Here is a 21749-nt window from a genome sequence, read left to right as displayed (position 1 = left end):
CCACTTCACTAAAGTCCATTACTACCAAAGGCAACCATGGTGTTCAAGGTAAATGGGCCCCAATCCTGCTCTCTGCCACCACCAGCTGTCCTGGAGATTTGGGTCCTCCTCTTTTACACCTAAGTCATTCACTGATTAGTCCACTAGAACAGAGGACTTTGGCAAGAATTCAAGACTAATGTAATTGCTTCCATTCATCCAAGTGTAAAAATTTTAGGTAGAAAGGGTGACACGGAAAGTGGAAAGAGAGGATATTGTGGTGTGCAACATAGCTCAAAACTATAAAGCCAGTCTTTCTAGAACAGAACTCTGCACATTGGGGCCTGACAACCTGAGTCTCCAGTGTTTGTAATGTTTTTTCTACTAAGTTACAAGACAGATAAAGGAACATAACTTAGTTTGGAATCAAAAAATGGAGAACCTACAATACTTAAGCAGTTTTCCTTCCCCTTTCCCTGGAAAGGGGCTCTTCCTTGCCTGCGAGCAAAGAAGAAAAAAGGTTACTTTCATCTGCAACATGTTTCTCTGTAACACACCACTAGCACTTTGTGTACTCATAGGGGTCTTCTCAGAACCAGCATCACCCTCAGAGCTAACCACCAGGGTAGAGGGGTTATTTTATGTGTGCTTATTTATTTTTTTATTTTTATTTTTTGGTACCAGGGATTGAACCTAGGGGCACTTAACCACTGAGTAACATCCCCAGTCTTTTTTAAAATTTTATTTTGAGACAGGGTCTCAGTAGCTTAGAGCCTCACTAAGTTGCTGAGGCTGGTTTTGAACTTGTGATCCTCCTGCCTCAGCTTCCTGAGATGCTGGGATTAAAGGTGTGTGCCACTGCACCAGGCCTCATATGCTTAATTTTATTCCTGCTCTTGCCCTATCTACCCAAGCACAGTCAGTTTTCCATTTAGCTACATCACCCATTCATATGTTTATTGAGCACCTATTGATAGTAGTTTTCTTATTAATGGGACCTTCTTCTCTATGCATTACAATGTATTGTACAGAGCCATTTAATCTTTAGACATGCAAAGTCAGCAAGGTTATCCTCACTTTTTAATACAGGAAATAGGTTCAGAGAAGTTCAGTGATTTCTCATAGTCACAATGACTAGAGCTTGACTTCAAAACCCATACTGTTTTCATTATTGTAATATGATTATGCCTGTTCTTTGGCACAAAGAAGTTCTGTGACATGGGGTATGGCCCTGACTGTTTTCAACGCAGGGGTCAGGTCAACCTAATAGTCTCTGCTGGGTCTATCTAACATCTATCTATTACTTTTCCCCTTCCACCTCAACCCTTGCACTTGTAGTTCTGGGGTCTAAAGGCCTAAGATACTCTATTACAGCCAAAAGGCACAGGGAGACTAAGGACTAAGGGTCCCCATTGGTGTGGGTTCTGCGCCCTTTCAGTTTCCTGAGACTTGGTAGGTTCCTGCTGCTGCTGCTGCTGCTGCTGCTACAGAGGCTCTGGGGAGCTGCCTGCTTGCCAAGCATATTTTTATCATTGCAATGGTGCCCAGATCCTGTGGTATTAGCCTTGGCCTTGAAGATGGTATAACAGGCAGGAAAATGCAGAATGTAACTTTGGAGAACTGAGAAGGCTCCAGAGTGGGAGAGGCCTCAAAGTACTAAGGAAAGGAAAATTAGAGCTGGTTCTCCAGAAATATGAGCACATTCTAATCTTTCACCCACTGGTTTTTTTCTCTTAGGTAATTCTCTAGATGGTCTGAGATAGTTATAAGCCTCACTTCAGCAAAATGCTTCTCTTCCCCACACTGAAACCTCTCCACCAGCCAGTGGCTTCAGATAGCTTCCTTTGATACTTTTGCATACTTGGCATCACTTGATCCAAGGACACGGATGGAGATGTCACCCCCATTTTAATATGACTCAAAGAGACTGAGGCATCAGCTAACAGCAGCAGAGCTGGAACTAAACCCATTCTCCTCACCTGAATCCAGTGCTCTTGTTGCTCAAAGATAACCTTATTCATACACCACCTCCAATCTGGTCTTGTCTTTGTAAGTCTTACCTCAAGTGTTTTTGAACAGGGCCTCATTTTTCACTTGAATTACTTCAACATGTAATTAGTCCCCTACCTTTGTCCTAGTCCACTGGCACCCTGTCCCCAAGGCATTTTCCACTACACTGGAGGGAGCTTCCTAAAAAGAAAATCTGGTCATGTCACTTTCCCATGGTATGCACAGTTGCCAGGATGAAATCCAAAGTCTCTAGAATGGTGTGATGTGGTCTTTTCCCAACTCACCGATCTCATCTAATGCCACATCCTCACACACCCTCGGTGAGCCATGCGCCTTCTTCCTCTGTATCTGCTGCTGATCCACCTGGAATAGCTTATTTCCACTGTGTCTCCTGAACCATCATCACCTCTATCTGTGTCATCTGTCTTTAGTTCTCCCAGAGTACCCTCTGCCTGTCTTGTTCATAACTCTTAAGAGAAGCTTTCATATATAGTCCATCCACCTCTGTGAGTTCCTGGAGTGCTGCATATCATTCTTCTGGGCCCCCAGAATGCAAAATAGATTCTAGGCCATACATTGGTAGGTTAATAAATGGTATCTGGCTGAGGTCTATGTACCAAAAAAAAAAAGAGTTATTTTTTTATTGATGCATACTATATATATGTTTCCAGTTTAATATCCACACACACATAAGTTAAAACAGGCAATTAAAGCTCTGAAGTTCATGTGACATAGCTCATGGGACCCCTACACCTTCTTTAAAATTGACACTTAATATTTGTACATATTAATGGGATGCATGTGTTTAAATCAATACATGTGTACAATGTATGATGATCAAATCAGGGTAATTATCATTTCCATCTCCTGGAATGTTTATCATTTCTATGTGTTGGGAATCTTTAAACTCTCCTAGTTATTTTGAAATATGTCACAAATTGTTATAGGCTATAATTACCTTACAAATAAGTGAGAACAAATGAGTGAGAATTCCACTATTTGTCTTTCTATGTCTGGCTTATTTTACCAAACATAATATCTCCCAGTTCCATCTGTGCCCTGCAAATGACAGAATTTGTTTCTTTTTTATGGCTGAATAATATTTCATTCTGTATATACACATTTTCTTTATGTATTCATTAGTCAGACACCTTGAATGACTTGTGAATAGTGCTGTGATAAACATGGGAGTGCAGATATCTCTGACATAATGATTTCATTTCCTTTGGGTCTACATACATGCACACACACACACACACCTAGTAGTGGAATTGATGGATTATTTGGCAGTTTTATCTTCAGTTTTCTAAGGAAACTCCATAACTATTTTCCATAATGGTTGTACTCCTTTATATTCCCACCAACTGTTAAGAGTTTCCTGGGTTCAATCCTCAGCACCGCATATAAATAAAATAAAATATCCATTGACAACTAAAAAAAAATTTTTTAAATCCTTTTAAAAAAAATAGTTTCCCTTTCTCCACATCATTACCAGCATTTGTTATATTTTATCTTTTTTGGTAATAGTCATGCTAACTGGGGTGAAATAATATCTCAGTGTTCAGAAATGTTTATTCAGATCATCTGTCCATTTTTCAAATTCGATTTCTCTTTTGTGAGGTTGGCTGTTGAGTTTTTTCATTTCCTTATACATTCTGGATATTATTAATCCCTGGTCAGATGTGTAGGGTGCAAATATTTTCTCTCATTGTGCAGGCTGTCTCTTCACTCTGTTGTTTCCTTCATTGTGCAGAAGCTAGAGCAGAAGCCCTTTGTAATAGCCCCCCACTCACCAGAATCACCCTTGCAGCCAATTCTTTCTATTCCCCCCGACAAAACACTGACCAATGCCACATGGTGCTAAATGCTCAGGGTTAATAGGTTAATTTTCCAGTATCTATGCTGCCTCACCCTTCTGCCCCTCCGCAGGTGAACTGTGTGCTTACCAAGAATCCAGCAGGCTTGTCATCAAAACAGTTAAGCCATATTTATTATTTGAATAGTATTGGTAAATTTACATATAATTTAAATATCCTATAAAGTGATTAAATATGAATATAAAAGATTTGTTTCTGTGAAATTTGATTGATAAATATGAATTGTTAAAAAAAAAGAGAAGTTACTGTTGGATTAGATTTGGATGGCACAACTGTAATAAAATAAGAGAAAAATTATAAAAACTCGAAGTGTTGTGCATTCAGCTTTGCAGTGTCTATGTAGTAAAACGATGCAAATGGGAAAGTGTAGGAAGTGCCTTAAAGATACAGTGCAAGCAAGACAGATAACACAAACTCCCATTAGCAGATCCGAAAGCAAAGAAAAGGTATTGCCCACAACAGAAGTTTAGAAACAACGTGACATTATATATCTTAAGTCAATTTGTTTAAGGTACACATGCATGAAGTTTTCCTCAGCTTTCTCAACTAACCAATCAATTACTCATCAGAATCACACCTCCAACGCTGTCTATGTATTGGACTCCAAGTCCATGACAGGCTTAAATTCTTCCAAACATATGGTACTAAAGTTACACTGCTGAAGTCAATCCAGCCTGACTCAGTCAAGTCACATGTCATCCATTTCCAAAAATCTATTTCATGTTCAAAAGAATGAAGCCATGCACAATACCAGATTTTAAAAGGGCTGTACAAATATCATATCATATGCAGAACATCTATAACTCAAGAAGAAAAAGACACATATTTTAATAGAAAAATAAACCAAGAACAAGAAAATTACAAATAGCTAAAAAAGAAAAAACCATGGAAATGTGCCCACCTCCCTAGAGGTAGGTACAAATTAACAATGAGTTAGCATTTATTGCCCATTAGATTGAAAAATGTTTAAATAACTGTTATCTGACTTGGTAAGGTATGGAATCAAACTGTTGTCAGTAATTTCCCCTAGGTAGTAGAAACAATAAGTTCATACACATATATACATCTTATATGTATATAGGTGATAGGCTCTTCAATATTTTCAGGCACCAGCTGAAAATAAATCAAAACATCCCCACAGAAAGAAGGAACTTTACTGAATTTCAAACACAATTCTTTTTTTTTTTTTTTTTTTTTTTGGGTGCTGGGGATCGAACCCAGGGCCTTGTGCTTACAAGGCAAGCACTCTACCGACTGAGCTATCTCCCCAGCCCCTCAAACACAATTCTGAAACTAAAATTCCAGAAACATCCTGAGCAATGGCAGAGTAAGTATACTCTTGAAGAGTCCCTGCAGACCTGGCACTGGGCGGTCCCACAGCTGAACAGCCAGCATCGCTCTTCTCCTCAGCTTGAGGTTCCTTCCCATGCTCTTGCGTACAAGGCCTGGGCTGCACCAGAAGGGGCAGTTTGCCTCTTGCATTCTTTGATGGGGACCCTGCTATGTCTCCAACCTTTCATGTTTGAAACAGACTTGCTGCTATGTGAGCCCTTATGACACCCAAAACCTGCAGTAAAATAGAAACCCAGCTCCTCAGAGGACCCTGAGCCAAGGACATTGTGTTCTATCTATACAATGAAATGCAGATTTCTCAATAAAAGGCAAAATGCTTGACTCAGGAGGTTGAATAGGATGGAAAATAATTCCAGCTGGTTAAATTTATGGCACTGAAAAAAGCCATGTCTGAGGATAGTTCTTGTGTCTGAGCCCAAGATGTTGTCACCTTGCCATGGATTGTTAAAATACTCAGTGTGCTCCCATCTTCAAAGCTGTGCCCTGAAACAGCCTAAATTGGTCAGTAAACACAGAAGTTTGGTATTGCTGCCTCCTCTTCTGATATTAAGAATACTTTTGCTGAATTAGTGCCAGGGCAAAATGTCCAAAATGTCCAGGCCATATTTAGTTTAAAAAAAATTGGCTGGACGCTGTGATTGCATGTTAAGATCTTGAAAGAAATGTCAATAATCCTCCTTCCTGTTCTATATTTGAAAGAGGAATGCCAAAAAACATAAGTCAACCAGGCTTTGAGGGCCTACTAAGGTAGGCTGTCAAGGAGACTTCTGGGTTCCCACCGTGGCCATGTCACTTACCAGCTATGTGTCAATGTCAGTCTCCTGGCAGTTCTGTCCCTCTACTCCCCCACTGGAAACACAGAGGTACTAACAGAACTCATCTGTGATAGTCAGCTTTCCATTACTATAACAAATACCTGAGATAATCAGTTTAAGACAAAAGGTTTGCTTTGGTTCATACTTGTGAAGATTTTAGTTCATGATCAGTTGGCTCTACTGTTTCAAGCCCGTGGCAACACATGGCAAGAATACATTGCAGAGCAAAACTGTTCACCTTGTGGCCAGGAAGGGGAAAAGAGGACAAGGAAGGGGCTGGGGCCCACTATCCTCTTCAAAGACATGTTGCAAAGACTGAAAGACCTCCCATGAGACCTCACCTCTTAAAAGTTCCACCACCTCTCAAGAGCACCAAGCTGGGACCAAACCTTTAACACATGGGCCTTTGAGGGACACAAGATTCAAACTACAGCATCATCTCATAAGGTCATCTCAAGGGGCAACTGAGTTAACACATTTAAAGTGCTGCCCCTATGATAAAAACACAAATGTTGGTTATTACTACTAGAAGTGAGAAGATGTGGAGACAGAGGAGATGTTGAAGGGTCTGAATGTCAGAGGTTTGACAACCCACCTTGAAGGCATTTATTCAAATACTCTGCCCAAGCTGTCTTTGGTCATTTCATCTGTTTGGTCATTTACATCTGGCACTTACCACATACCCCTCTGTGACAGGAGTTTCAAGATCGATAGATACTCAGTGCTAAGTTGGCCAGAGGAAACATCTACTGACAAGCACACACTCACTTGTTTGCTCATTTGCTAAGTATTCATGTTGTGCCAGATAATCTGTGAGGTTCTTCAAAACAGAAAAACATGACAGATCCTGCCCTGAGAAAACTGCATTAGTGAAGACTGAGGTTGAGAGCCATCAAAGTCACCCCAAACCCTGGGTGGCAGATTTCACTGCAGCTTCGCTCCTGATTGGGGCGAGTGAGAACACAATAAGATCACTGTGGTGTGTAAAACCATGGCCTCAAAATCTTTGACATTCCTCCCATCAAGATGGGGAAGGGGACAAGCTCCCTTTGAATGTGAGCTCACAGTTTGTAACTGCTTTGACCAACAGAATGTGGCAGAAGGACACCATGTGACTTTGAAGTTCAGGTAATAAAAGGTTGAACAGCTTATACCTGGTTCTCACCAAATGTTCTTCTCTCCTAATTCTCCCTCTGGGAATACTCCCTCTAGAAACCCAGCACCATGGTGGAGGAAGCCAGGTCACATGGAGAGGTCACATGTAGGCACCCTGGTCATGTGTGTCCCAGTTGAGCCCAGCCTTCAAGTCATCTCAGCCTAGGTGCCAGATGGTAGATAAAGAAGCCTCCACATGATTCTAGTCCCCAGCCACTTAAGTCACTCCATCCAGGTCTTCACAAGCCACCCCCACCATGTCCTATTCAAATTCTTGACTCACAGACCCCTTGAGCATAATAATGTGATTTTTGTTTTATGCCATGAAGCTGGGGTCTTTTGTCATCAGTAATGAAGAACTGAAAAAAAAATCCCTACAAGAACAGGGACTACTTATGATAGGCCATGGGCAATAGAGAGTTGGAGCTAAAAAAGAGCTACACCCCTCAAAGATTATAAGTACTATCCCTCTTTTAAATTTTGCCCCATTTATCAAGTTCATGACACCTTCATATATTCAATTTGATAAATATATATTGAGTGCTAGTGTGCGACAGGCACTATTTGAGCACCGGATAAAAGTATTTGCCCTCAAGGAGTTTACCATTTAGTATAGAGAACAGACAATAAGTGAGACAAGTAAAACATAAACCATGTTGGATAGGGACAGAATACAAGAAGAAAAATTAAAGCTGAGATAGAGGACCTAAGGATCAGAGGTGAGGTTGTAATTTTAGAGACGGTGACAAGGAAAGGCCTCCTGGAGAAGGAGACTTTGAATAAAGTCCTGGTGGAAAAGCCTGGGAGGGAAAATACCAAGCCCCATATGGCTGTCCCCTCCTGGGCACTCTCCCCTTGCCAGCTGCTCACACACTGTCTCCAGATAGACCTCAGGTCTACCCTCAGGGTCGAGAAGCTTGAGCCTCTCTAGAGCATCTAGTAGCAGTCTGCTTATCCCACTGAAGCACTGTTTGGCAATACTGAACAGAAGCAAAGCAGAGGATCATACCTCTCAATCTGCTAATGCTTTTCTAGGACTGTAATCCAAGAAAATGATAGGACAGAGGAAATGAACTATTTGGACAAAGAGAATTACAGCAGTGTTACTCATAATGGTAGAATAAAATGTGTTAACCTTAACTGTGGAACAATTAAAAGAGTATTGTAATAATACCTAACATTTTATGAGCACTTACTACATGCCAGGCACCCTGCCAAGCACTTTGCTGAATTCACCTATTTAACCCTCAAAGAAATCGTATCAGGTAGCTGTAGTACCCCTGTTTCTTTACAGATAAAGAAGATTTCAAGGTCACATAGTGAGGAAGTAGCAAGTGACCACTATTTTATACCCTCTGCTTAGTTTGAGTCATGACTTTACTGTGGTTATTTGGTCTTGGGTGAGTTCCTTTTAATTTCCCTAAGCTCAGACCACCACCTATAAAATGGGAACAAGGGCAGTATCATAGGATTGACAAAGATTAAATGAAAATGTGTGAAAGCCATAAAGTAAACCATAGAGGTGTTATCCAAAGGAAAAGTATTTATTGCCCCTCAAATGAAAACTCTGAATATCTTACATGGTAGGCCTCACTGTAACCTATTTTACATGTCCAAGTTGAACAGTTGAGTTTTTTACCTTTTATGCAGTAAGGGATTAACATTGCTTTTAATCAGGGTATTACAAGGAAATCTGTGTTTTAATGCTGTTTTATGGTCCAATAATAGAAGATTATCTTAGGGTTACGAAATTGGAACTTTATTTAATTCCAAATTCTCAAGCTTTATGGACTCTCTAGTAAAACCATGGTATGCCTGATCCAGAAGGGCAGAGAGGTCCAGAGTGGAAGTGGGCGGGGGAGTCTAGAAATCTGTGTCCTTAACTCACTGACTCTCTGCAGGAGAGGCAGGGTCCTCATTCCCAAACAGCCCAGGGGACTAGATTCTTGGCAAGAAGAAAGCAGAGATCCTAGAATACAAGAAGAGGTGGGGTGTTCTAAAGGCAATAAGAGATGATTCTCATTTCTCCATCCCTGATTGGCTTAAGGAGGGTAGTTATTGCTACCAGGTCTGAGGGTCCTAGCACCATCAAATCCCAGGCAATTACATAATTGATTCCACCAAACAAGAACCAGCACAGTCCCAGATTCCCATCCTAATGAACTTAGCTGAATAACAAAAGACAGAAGGTCCATACAACCCAAATTTAGCAGTCAGTTTTAGCATCACCCAGATTTAGCAGTCAGTTTTCATTTGTTCCAATGAAGAGACTCAATCCTTGAATCATACCTATCTACTCTTCAACCATAAATATCCAGGGTAGAAGAAAGTGACTACTACTCCTTTTCCATATCTTAGTTTGTGTTAGAGTTCCTTTACTATAACAAAATACCTAACATAATCAACTTTAAAAGAAAAAAGGTTTTGAAGGTTCTAGTATATGATTAGTTGACCTTGTTGCTTTGGGTCTGTGAATAGGCAGCAGTACAACATGGCAGAAGCATGTGGGGGAGTAAAACTGCTCACCTCATAATAAGAAAGAGAAGAGACCATGGGTCCCACAAGATCCTTCAAGGGCACACCCACAATGACCTAAAGACCTTCCATGGGGTCCTTCCCCTTAAAGATTCCACCCACTCCCAATAGCACCATCCTGGGCACCAAGCCTTTAGCTTATGGGCCTTTTGGGGAGAGTCAAGCTGCACTAGTCTTCTAATGGATATTCCCATTGGGTTTTCGATTGGTTTTGCACTTCTCTACAAACTCTTGTCCACCACTCCCTTCACCTTCCCAGCCCAGGAAAGAGCACTGGGGTGGTGGGGAACAGAATTAATGGAAGCCTCATAACAATGCCACGAGGTTGTGACTATCTCCATTTTATGTGAGTGAACTGAAATTCAAAGTAGCCAAATAATGTGCCCAGGTTCACTCATTTAATAAGTTGTTGAACTGGATTTAAATCCCAGACTTTTAGCTCCAGATCCTAAAGATAAACCCATATCCCAATCCCCTAAATCAATGAGATGGATGACTCAGTCCACCTGTGTAAAATATGTTTGGTATGCTGTGTCGCCTTGCCTCTATCTGATCTACACTCCACAGACATGAAGGTCATTCAGAAGCCAGACGGGCCTGGTCCCTCTTGCTCTTCCCCTTCCCACACACCGTACATCACTCGGTAAAAAGGGCCCTCAGCACTGGAAAGCAGCCATCAAGCCCTTTTAGAACACCAGCATGGGGTTGGCATCAGAGCCTCAAGTTCATGGGTCTGGTATTCATGGTCCTGACCACAATCCTCAGGAAAAGGAGAGAGTAATTAGAGGGCAGAACCCACAGACAAAACTTGAGTCCTATTCCCAAAATAACCTCTAAAATGAAAGATCTTCCCAGGACTTCAGTGACAGCACTTGAGCCCAACTCCTCCACAACCCCATGTCCCTTGTAAGTGCATGGAGTTGCAGCAGAGGTGCCACCATGGGCACAGTTGTTTCCATCCAGTCACACATGCTCATGAGCCCTCTACTATATGCTTGATCAGAGACACGAGGTGGTACTACCATGGCCTTGCCCTGAGAAGCTCACAACATGGTGACAACACACAGTAAGAAACAAAGACAGGACCACATGCTCTACACCAAGTGAAGTTTATCTCAAGAATGCAATCCATCTGACTCAATTGCTGCAAATCAATGTAATTCCCCAAATTAACTGGCTAAAGCAGGGGCAGGCAAACTATGGCCCATGGTACATCTTGTCTGTTTTTGTAAATGCCCATTCATTTGAACATTCTCTATGGCTGTTTTCATGTTAGTGGCAAAGTTGAATTCTTGTGACAAAGATGGTATAGCCTGCTAACTTGACAATATTTACCATCTGTGTCTTTACAAAAAAAGAAAAATTCACCCACCTCTAAACTATTAGAAAATCCTTTCATCCATAAAACAACAGCAACTCCAACTCCCTTTACTCTCTGCCTCTACTCCCTATCCTATAGACTATGCTGGAAAACAGATGAGCATTAGAAGCCTAGACCATCAGGGCTAGCAGACAGGGTCACTGCTTCCCCTGAAGAAAACCAGGTATGACTTCTCTTCTTCCTTCCCAGGGAAAATAGTTTAAAGATAGATGAGGGCTGAAAAGTGTTCATATATCCTTATGCATTTTATTTATTGGTCAACTATAGTTAGACACTATTTACATTAAGTCCCAAAATTTTGTAGATACATATTTTGCTCCACTTTATTTAATTTTTTTAAAAAATCCACTAACATAATAAATCAATCGTATTGTAAGTACCAGAAATGAACAATTGGAAAACAGCATTTGACCCAAATTACAATTTAAAATTGTACTGAAACATGAACTGTATATCTATAAATCTAACAAAGTACATTCAACATTTATAAGCTAAAAATTACAAATCATTGATGAAGAAATCAAAGAAGACTTAAATAAGTGGAGAAATATGGGTAAGTGATTTACTGGAAGACCCAACAGTAGGATGTCAGTTCTCCCCAGTTTAACCTGTAGATTCAATGCAATACCAATGAAGGTTTTAATTTTGCTTTGTTTGCAATACTGGGGATTAAACCCAAGGCCTCACACAAGCTATGCAAGCTCTCAACTACTGAGCTATACCTCCAGCCCTATTTTTTTTTTATTTTGAGGCAGGGTTTCACAAAGCTACCTAGGTCAGCCTGGAACTTGCAGTCCCTTCTGCTTCAGCCTTCCTAGTAGCTGGGATTACCCAAGTGTGCAGCTGGAAGTAGCTGGGATTTCAGTGTGCAGTTAAGTCAGGTATTTTATGGAGGATTTCATGCCAAGGACAAGAAGATTCTAAAATTTATATGAAAGGCAAAAGATAAAGAATAGCAAAAGAATTTTGAAAAGGAAGAAGCTAAAGAGCTCAACTTCTTGATTTCAACATGTATGAAAAAGGTACAATAATCAAGACAGTAAAAGAATACACACATAAATCAATGGAAGGAAATACTCAGAAATAGACCCACTCATACATGCTCAATTGACTGAACAAATGTACAAAGATGATTCAATAGGGGAAGGATAGTCTTTCACTATGGTGAACAACTGGACATTCCTATGCAAAAATGAAACAACCTCTGCACCTTGTACCACATAGAAAAGTTAACTCAAAATACATCAGACCTAAGTGTAAAATCTAAAACTATAAAACACCTCAAAGAAAGCACAGGAAAAAACCCTAAGGACCTCATAATATGTAAATATTTCTTATGTAAACATTTTTAAAAATTGATAAAATGAACTTCATCAAAATTAGAGCCTCCTACTCTGCAACAACATTGTTAAGAGAATGAAAAGACAAGCAACACACAGCAGAAAATATTTGCCAAACATGCACCTGATAAAAGACTTATGTCTAAAATATAAAAAATCACTGTTCTGCATTTCAGTTGCGATGATGCTTATATTTCATTTGTGATGGTGCTGAGTTTGGTCAAAACTCAGAATCATGTGCTAAAATAAGTGGATTTAACTCCATAAAAATTATACCACCATTTAAAAAAAGAGAAATAAGTCTTTAAAAATTCCATTGTGATAAAAGTTACTGTCTACCTACATGAATAACTATTACTTGCCAAGCAATGGAATCAACAGATAGTAAGCACTGATGAACGTATCAGAATAGAACACAGGCTTTTCAGAGCTAGGAAACACTGGAGGACTGACACAAGTGTGACATGACAGATGAGCCACCACATACTGAATATTTATTTCTTCAAAGTTTCCAGTTAACTTTCAGAAAAGGGTACTCAACTTTTAGCAATACTGTGTACTTACAGAAAAACCAGAACCATAAGTTTAACCTAAAGGAAATGTAGATAAACCCTAGTAGACATCAGTATCTCTCAGAACCATGCTCTCAGTTCTAACGGAGCTAAAGATGTCAAAATCATGGGCACATACCAAATTAGCCAAGAAAAACAAAGATAGTAGTTTGATGTCACTTGGAAGTATAGATGCAAAAAACTCAGACAAAATATTAGAAAATCAGGGGTGGGGGGAAGGGGAAAAATAACAGAATGAATCAAACAACATTACCCTATGTAAATTTATGATTACACAAATGGTATGCCTTTACGCCATGTACAAACAGAGAAACAACATGTATCCCATTTGTTTACAATAAAAAAAAATTAGAAAATCAAAGCCAGCAAAACAGAGAAAACCAAAGTCAGCAGTGTCTTAAAAAAAAAACAAAAAACTACACATCATGACCAAGTGCATCTCAGGAATGCAAAGATGGGTCAACATTCAAAAATCCCCAACAAAGATTATGAAAAAAAGCATTTTGTTTTGCAATCATGTGTAATTCTGACAGATAAACACAGTTCTGAAGGATCTTTACATTCTAGTTGTAACAATGATTTAGAAACTGGTACGCAACTTTATGAATAAAGGCATGTTGCAATTTAGAAAATTTTCTTAAATGGTGTAAATTAAAAACAAGTGTGTGTTTTCTGAAACACTATGAAGTTATATGAATCTTACAACCTGTGGTAATTTGGAACCAAGAAAACATGGGGATTTCAACTAATTTTTTCTCTTCTGTTAAAGTGAATTGGTTTCTTGTTAATTTTGAAGAATCATTCTTATTACACAAATCAAAGAAATACATAGTAAAAAATCAATTGATTCCCAACTTTGGCTGCCCTCAGAGTCACCTGTGGGTGAGTGTCAAACCAGAGACTCACTGACTCCGCTGATGTAGTCCAGGTGGAGACTTGGGAAGGCAAGGATTATTTTTCAAATAAGGATACTAAAGGAATTTTGTTACTAGTCATTTCTGGAACCACTACTATGAGGAAATAAAGGCATTTGGCATGTCCTTCCCTTGAAGTTTTCTCAATGTAGTTATCAATCTAAAATTAAATAAAAATTAACATTCTATAATAATTTTTGATTTGCCACCTTAAGAAGAATTTTAAAGGGACTAATTGCTACAGAAGTTCAGGATGAGGAGGTCAGAGGCAGCCTCCCTTTGGGGGCAGTGCCTGACAGATAATTAGGAACCCAAATCATTCCCTAAACAAAAATGGAAGGATAGAAGAACTCATCAAAGAGGCAAGTGAATAATATTCCAGGAGAGAATGAATTCATAGTTGAAGTCAGAGAGACAAGACAGTGCAAACTGGGTGAGGGACAAGTCTGGTTGCTATCAGACCCGGCAGTGTGTGGAAGGCTGCTATGAGACTGACCTTGGAATCAGATTATGGAGCCCTTTGAACTTCAGGTTAAGTTGTTCTATGAGAAACAGCCCCCAGAGGTTTTTGAAGGTGGAATGACACAGCCTATGCTTTAAGATAAACAAAGCAATCAAGTGTACAACGAGTGTGGGCCAAAGAGAGGCCATGGTTAATAGTCCAAGTGTAGGCTAGTGAAGGTCTGATTAGGAAGAACAGTAATATGAAAGTAAAGCCAAGCATTTCTTAGGAAAACAGAATGCCCAGGATGGGAGGATCTGAGCCCCTGGGTGACTACAACAGGCAGCCTGAGAACTCCCTAAAACACCACGGGTTGGAACACCACTGGGTGCAACCAGTAGTGATGTATTAACTGCATCATGCCCATCGCCAGTCACTGCTGAAACAACACAGCTTTTGGTAGTAATTAAAGGCAAACAGCAAATGAGGACTGTGTTCCCACAGGCACACTCCAACAACCTGCTGCCTCTTCCTCGCCATGCTAATTTCCACAAGGAAATGATCTCTGAACACACACAGGGAAAAAGCAAATGGAAACTTAAACCTGGAAAGTGGGATAATGGAAAAGGTCAGAAACAAACTGATTTTAGATATGTTCTATGATTAGAGTCAGTACTTAGCTGAAAAGATGCATACACCTCAGGAGAAAAGTGATATGAGGTTATATGTACCCCAGAGAAGACGCAACTGAGAAAGTGAGGTAAATGGAGCAGCAGATAGCAAATCTCTTCCAATCTTTTCTTGCACACCCCCATTTACCCCGTTCACCTGTCCTATGACCTAGATGAAACAAGCACCCGTGGTAAGTCTGTGTAAGGACACAAAGATGATCCATGGCCTTTGACAGCCAGGAGTTCACAGCCTAGTGGCACCACACCTTACAGCTGCATTGCAAATAAAGGTTCCTTCTTTTGCCCATAGCTTCATCAGGCAAGTAAAGAACAGCTTTACTCTCCACCTACAGATGCACAAGCAGAGACCTGGAGAGATGAAGTCACGCAGCAGGGGACAGCACCAGAGCTTGGGCTCAAACGTAGGTCCTCTTCCTAGTTTTTCACAAAGCATAGGAAGAATTCCATGTAGTTTAGCCTAGGAAAGGAGATCAGCTCTCCTGCCAGGGTCAGCGGGGACTGCCAGAGCCTGGAACTGTTCATCTGTGCATTCAGGGCCAAGGTTGGCCCCAGTTCAGCAACAGTCATAGGCTTTGAGTCTGTAAAAACTGTGGTGGGATGGGGGTGGGGATGGAGGCTGGAACCTAAGCATGGGGTAGAATGTATGATCAGACACTAGGTATCCAAGGGCCCTGGAGGTAGAGAGAGGGCAGTGATCACCAAGTGGGGCCAGAAAAAGGAAGGGACATTCACCCCACAACACCCTCAGACTAAAAGAGGACAGGCAGCCTCCAAGGACTCTAGAAAGCCAGATGGAGCAGATAATGGATCCCACTTGTATCTATTCCTCTAGCCTTCACCTTCCTGCCCCATTGCCATATTTCACCAGGATAGATAGATAAAACTCAGGTTGATTCAACTCTACCATGCACCTTCTTAGGTCAGAGTTTCCTTTCCCATCCAAAGCAATGTTATGTGGACACCCATCTCCTCCAGTCCTAATGCCCTGTGATTCCAGAACCAGGAAGCAAGGTATAATAAATGAGCCACAAGACCCATAAACCCAAAAATCTTCTATGGAACTGAACTTTCATTCTGGTCATGGAATTGCTTCTCATTATTTTTGATTCAGCATAAAATTAAAACAAATCCATTCCAGGAATATTCTGGAGAGCATAGAGAAAATAAGCCCAGAAATGAAAATAACCACCAAAATAAATCTCAGAACAAGCAGACACACATGGCTGGGAGCGTCACAGGGTCAAAGGTGTAGCACCAGCACAGGAGGGGCTGAGAACCTTCAGACAATGGAGCCAAGTGTTCCTGCCCTCCTGTCTCCTGGCCAACACCCACTCACCCTCCCTTCCTCCTTGTCTTTGAGGCAGTCCCTCATCACTCCAGCCCCTGAGTTTCTTGCTACCCTTTAATTTTCTTAATTGAGTCTGTACCACAGAACTTGGAAATTATGTGTTGTCCTTGTTTTCTAATTACTTCATACACGTTAGTTGTTTCCCCATATAGACTCAAGGTCTCTTGGGCATAAGACCTTTGTTTTATAGTTCTCTGCCGAGGTAGACGGAGAGTAGGTACCTAATTATGTTTGTTGACTGATTTATGTGTCATTCCATAGACGTGGAGAGCACTCAACGCATACGGTAATAGCTATTCCTTGTTTTGTGCCTCTTTTTATATTAAAATGTTCATCTAATTTTAATAACTACTCCCCTGGTCAGATGAGGAAAGTCATATCAACTCTCAAAGGTTAAAAACCATGCCCAAGAACACCCAGCCAGAAAGTGAACAAGGATGGATCTGAACCCAAGCTTGACACTAAAATTCACCTCTTCCCTGCTGCTTCCTCCTGCCTGGGATCTAAAGAACTACTCTGGGGGCTGGGGAGATAGGTCAGTGGTAGAGTGCTTGCAGTGCAAGCACAAGGTCCTGGGTTCGATCCCCAGCACCCCAAAAAAAACAAAAAAAACAAAAAACAAAAAAAGAACTACTCTGTCCAAGAAATCTTCAATCTCTGAAAGCAAAAACAGATAAGCACATTCTCAACTATGAAAGCCCAAATTTGTAGGCATTTCATTCCCAAAGGATTATAAGAAATAACTTATAAGGTCCTAGATTAACAAATTAACATCAGATCTGAGGGCCCAGAGCCAGGAAAAAACATCAAAAAGCAGATCTGAAAGAATAGAAAATCCTCTCCTCATCCCCTTTCTTTTGTCCCTGAGGGGTTTTCTGTCTCCAGAGGGCTCTGCACTCCAGACCCAGGGGAGGAGCAGGGGTGGGCAGAAGGGGAGGGCGCAGAGGTACCAACAGTGGGGGATGGGACAACACTGGGAAATCTGAGAAGTAGAAAAAAGACAAAAATGCCCACAGCTCCCTAGTGGGGTGCCCATTGTGAGCATTCACCCTCACAGCCCAGGAACAGTGAGCAGGATGGCAGTGAAAAAGAGGTCATGTGAGCATCTGGAAGTCCAGCCTCCTCCTGTCCCTGAGTTTCAAACAGTGAGCAGTTCTTACTGGTCCTGCTCCTGTCCCAGCCCCCCTGGGCTGGATGTCCACACAAATTTCACAAGGGCTGCAGCCCTGGCATCTCCTGTGCACAAACCAAGGCAAAAGGGATGCATTTGACGGTCTCTAGTGATGTATGTTGTCTATCCACCCCAAGTGTGCAAGAACTGCATTCACTTAACCTCTTGACTTCGAACAAACAAAATGTTGCAGTCAAAATTCAAGAAAGAATAAAGAGAATTTAACTGCAGAATGGTACAGAAGGGAGGGACATGGTTCATGCAGCAGGCTGCTGCCCAGCACCTCACTTCATGCCTGTGGGACAAGAGGCTGGGAGCAAAGAGAAGGGACATAAATCACATGGCATGGAAGTGCATCACTGTGATAGTGCTGTCTTCACCCTGGAGTACAGCTCAATGGGTCCTTGATTCTGAGCCCCCAAGCCACCAAACAGACCTAACTTGAACCCAAGCCTCATACAGATTTCCCAAGCACCTGCCTTATATCCTGGGCATGCACCATTTTTTGGCCAGAGGAAAATGACTCAATACTCAAGCTGGACGAGGACAATCTCTTCTGATGGGAAAGATTACTCTTAAAGGGTTGTTCTCTAAATCTCAGTACATCTGCAGAAAGAATGAGATGGGAAGCTTTTAAGAAACAAGCAAACTTCCAGCCTGTGTTTGGTTTCAGTTTGGGCAGGGATGGCTGGGCTTCCAAGTGGCCTTAGCGAATAGTTCCCAAACATCAAGTTTTGCTCTCAGAAAGATACTGAGACCCCATATTCACAGGCACTCTGGACATCTACCTCCAAGCACAGCTGCATTCCCAAATCCCCACCTAATGAACCTTAAAAGGTAAAGACACACTAAACCAATGAGTTGGATTTCTCAGACTCTAGACTCATCACACACATATATGTATCTATTTTGTTGTTGTTGTTTTTGAGATGGGATCTCACTATGTTGCCCAGGCTGGTCTCAAACTCTTGAGCACAAGTAATCCTCTTGCCTCACCTCCTGAATAGCTGGGACTACAAGCAGGTGTCACTACACCTAGCTGTTTATCTTGTATTTTAGGAAACAAAGAATCATTCTCATAAACAGTGAGTTCATGGTGACCCATTCCATTCACAAACCATGCCTCAGGCTGGGAAAGACCTACTCAGTCAGGACAAGACCCTTTCTCTACCCCGAGCCCTGCAAAGGCCTCTCTCCACTCTGTACAACCTGGAACCAGCCATCTTCTCTGACAAATCTTCTCAGAAGAGTCTTCCCCATCCACCTGTCAATCAGGAGCCCCCTGATGTACAGTGACTCCACCTGTCTATTGTGTTCCAGGGTGCAGGTGGGTCTATCTGACCTTACCAGTTAGATCAGGAAATTCTCAGGGGCCTTGTCTACTAGATGTTTGGTCCTAAGATCTGGCCCCTGGAGAAACAGTCTCCTGCTGAAGGGGTCAGCAAACCTTACACAAATGAAATTACTCCAAGGCTCTGGTCACCCTCCTGTTCAGCTAGCCAGTTACCGCACAAAAGAAACTGAACAAAGGACAATGAACTAGCACAAATTCCTCATCACAGTGGGACTGTTCTCTAAGCTCATGCCTACTGGCATATGATTTGGATATGAGGTAGCCCCCAAAAGCTCCTATGCTCAAGCTGGAATATTTACAGGTGAAATGATTGGATTGTGAGAGCTGTAACCAAACTAATCCATCCTAGTTTGAATGGACTGGCTGGGTAGTCACCATAGGTAGATGGGTCTTAACTGGAGGAGGTGGGTCACTGGTGCCATTCTCTGGAACAGTGCATTCTCCCTGCAGTCCCTTCCCCTTCCCCTCATTCTCTCTGCTTCCTCAGGCCACCATGAGTTGGGCAGCTTTCCTCCTCTTGGCCCTTCTTCCCTAATGTGCTGCCTCTCACTGGGCCCAGAGCCATGAAATCAGCTGTCTATGAACTGAGACCTCTGAAACCATGAGCCCCAAATAAGCTTTTTCTCCTTTAAGTTCTTCTTGTCAGGTATTTTGGTCACTGCAACAAAAAAGCTAACTAAAATAAGTAGCATCCTTTTGTGTCATCAGTGAATGAGGGGACAGATAATCCATCTTGGTAAAAAGGTTCCTGTGCATGTTCCTGGTGTCCCAAGTCCAACCACTCCCCACCCAAAATCAATTGCTTAAGCAGACTCCTACCTGCCTGGCTCAAGGCAACCTCACTCTGGCACAGGAAGGAACATCCCATGCTGCACTAGGGCACAGCGAGGCCAATAGCAATACCCTCCACAGTCCCGGCTGTATGCAGGGCAAGGAAAGAGATTAAAAATGACCACAGAAGAGAGAGAAGGGATGCCAAGAATTCAAGAGAGAGAGAGATAAAAAAAAAAAAAAGAGAGGTAGTAGAGGGGAAGTAAAAGAAAGTGAGCAAAACAAAAATGTTTCTACTAGAACTCAAAATATTTTTTAGAAACCTAATAAGATCTGGCCCCTGGAGAAACGGTCACCTGCTGAAGGGGTCAGCAAACCTCACACAAATGAAATTACTTCAAGTCTAGGTGAAATTACACCTAGAATTCCCCAGAAATTTGCATTGTGGACACCTAATGCTTTCAAGTGTGTGTGGTAGGGGGAGAGTGTCCCTATATGATCCTCTCAAGCTCCTCATTTGGAAATAATTTTGACAAGTTGTGTAGTTTGAAAAAAATGATTCCACCAGGACAGGAAACAGCCCCAGTTGGAAAGGAGAACGGCTCTCCAGCAGGCTCTGGAGGGCTGAATGGGACAATGCATATACTCTGCTCTTAGCATTTGGGGAAAGGAAGGATGGTAAAAGCCAGGGCCTTGAATCCTGGCACCATGCCCACTGTCCAGGTGTACCAGCACTCTGCCCTGCTTCCTGAAGCATCACAGCTGGTTTTATTCCCCAATACCCCAATGAAGGGCTAGAGATACAGCACAGAGGTAGAGTGCTTGCCTAACACGTGAGGCCCTGGGTTCAATCCCCAGCAACACACACACACACACACACACAAATGGATCCGGGTCTTCCTCCTTCGATTTATGATACAGTAAGTGTCTCCCATCCCAATTTTTTTAAAAAAAGTCCTAGAAACCCTCTCCCCAACAGCCCATCTTCGCATTTGTAATACCAATCCTAGGAATTCAGTCTTTTGGGTCTTGAAGGGCTCATACCTCCTAAGAATTAGTTTATCCACAACTCTCCAACTGCAATGATCTGCCAACAAGGCCCCTCAACATTGGCACGGCAGAGCGTGGCCAGAGGTTTGAGTGAGGAGAACAGAGTAAGAGAGCAAGACCACAAAGTACATGCCCCGGCTTCACCCAGGACCTCCAGGTCTTGGCAACCGCGGACCAACAACCTTCGCTGCCCTATCTGTCCGCATCCCATTTGGGCAGGGAGGACCTTCACGTGGCATCCCGTCCCTGTGGCCGTCGCCGAATCCTCCTGCAAGGGACAGGGAGAAGAGGCCGCTTCTCCTCCTTAGTGGGTAGCGGCGATTCGTACCCCTCAAGCCAAAGTAACGCCCTTTGGATAATTCCTATATAGACTATCACATTGCTGTCCCCAAGCACCTTACCTCCCCAGAGAAAACCCGACTGCCTGGCGTCACTGGAGTATTCCCCCCACGTCGCCAACTCCTCGCGGAACCTGGGAGGCCCTCTCCAATGGGGAAGTCGGGGGGCGTTGGCTTTGGGAGGGTCTCCGCCTCCACCCCAATTCTGGCCCTCGGGGATGACTCCCAGGGGCCTCGCCAGGACAAAGCATGGGGCCGGATCACTCACCAGCGCAGCGGAGGCGGACAGCGAGCAAGCCACCAGCACTGGGCGGGCGCACCAGCCGCAGGCGCGCAGCGCGGGATCTGCGCCGGCTGTGCTCGGACTCCGACCCCGCGAGGCCGGGCGGAACTGAGCGACCCGGCGAGAGAGCAAGTGGCCAAGCGCGGAGCAGACTGCGCTGCTAGCTAGCAAGAGCGCGGCCCTTCGGGTCTGGACTCAAACTGCCGGCTGAAACTCACACGCGCTGATTTGCATGTCATTTGCATGGCGCTCCGGGAGTGGACCTGCCGCCCTCCCGTCACGCCCACCCGCGCTCTGCCTCAGATTCTCGAGCTAAGGACCCCAGTACAGTCCAGCGCTGGACTTGGTTGGGTCTCGCGCTGTCCCCGG

At 42.6% G+C, this 21749-nt stretch overlaps 1 protein-coding gene across 2 annotated transcripts in view; it reads right to left on the bottom strand.

Annotated features, from left to right (window-relative positions):
* Mylk (myosin light chain kinase) overlaps positions 1–21547 on the bottom strand; it is a 241483-nt gene extending 219936 nt beyond the window's left edge. The window contains exon 1 of one of the 2 annotated variants that reach the window (XM_047563725.1): positions 21366–21547. The gene's annotated coding sequence lies outside the window, so the exon portion shown is untranslated. The remainder of the gene's footprint in view (positions 1–21365) is intronic. The other variant, XM_047563723.1, reaches the window with a different exon arrangement.
* Between the last annotated feature and the right edge of the window lie 202 nt (positions 21548–21749).

Source organism: Sciurus carolinensis, chromosome 9 (genome assembly GCF_902686445.1).
Source record: "Sciurus carolinensis chromosome 9, mSciCar1.2, whole genome shotgun sequence".
NCBI classification, from domain to species: Eukaryota; Metazoa; Chordata; class Mammalia; order Rodentia; family Sciuridae; genus Sciurus; species Sciurus carolinensis.
The sequence above is the reverse complement of the archived record's forward strand: the minus strand, read 5'-3'. Positions and strand labels throughout refer to the sequence as shown.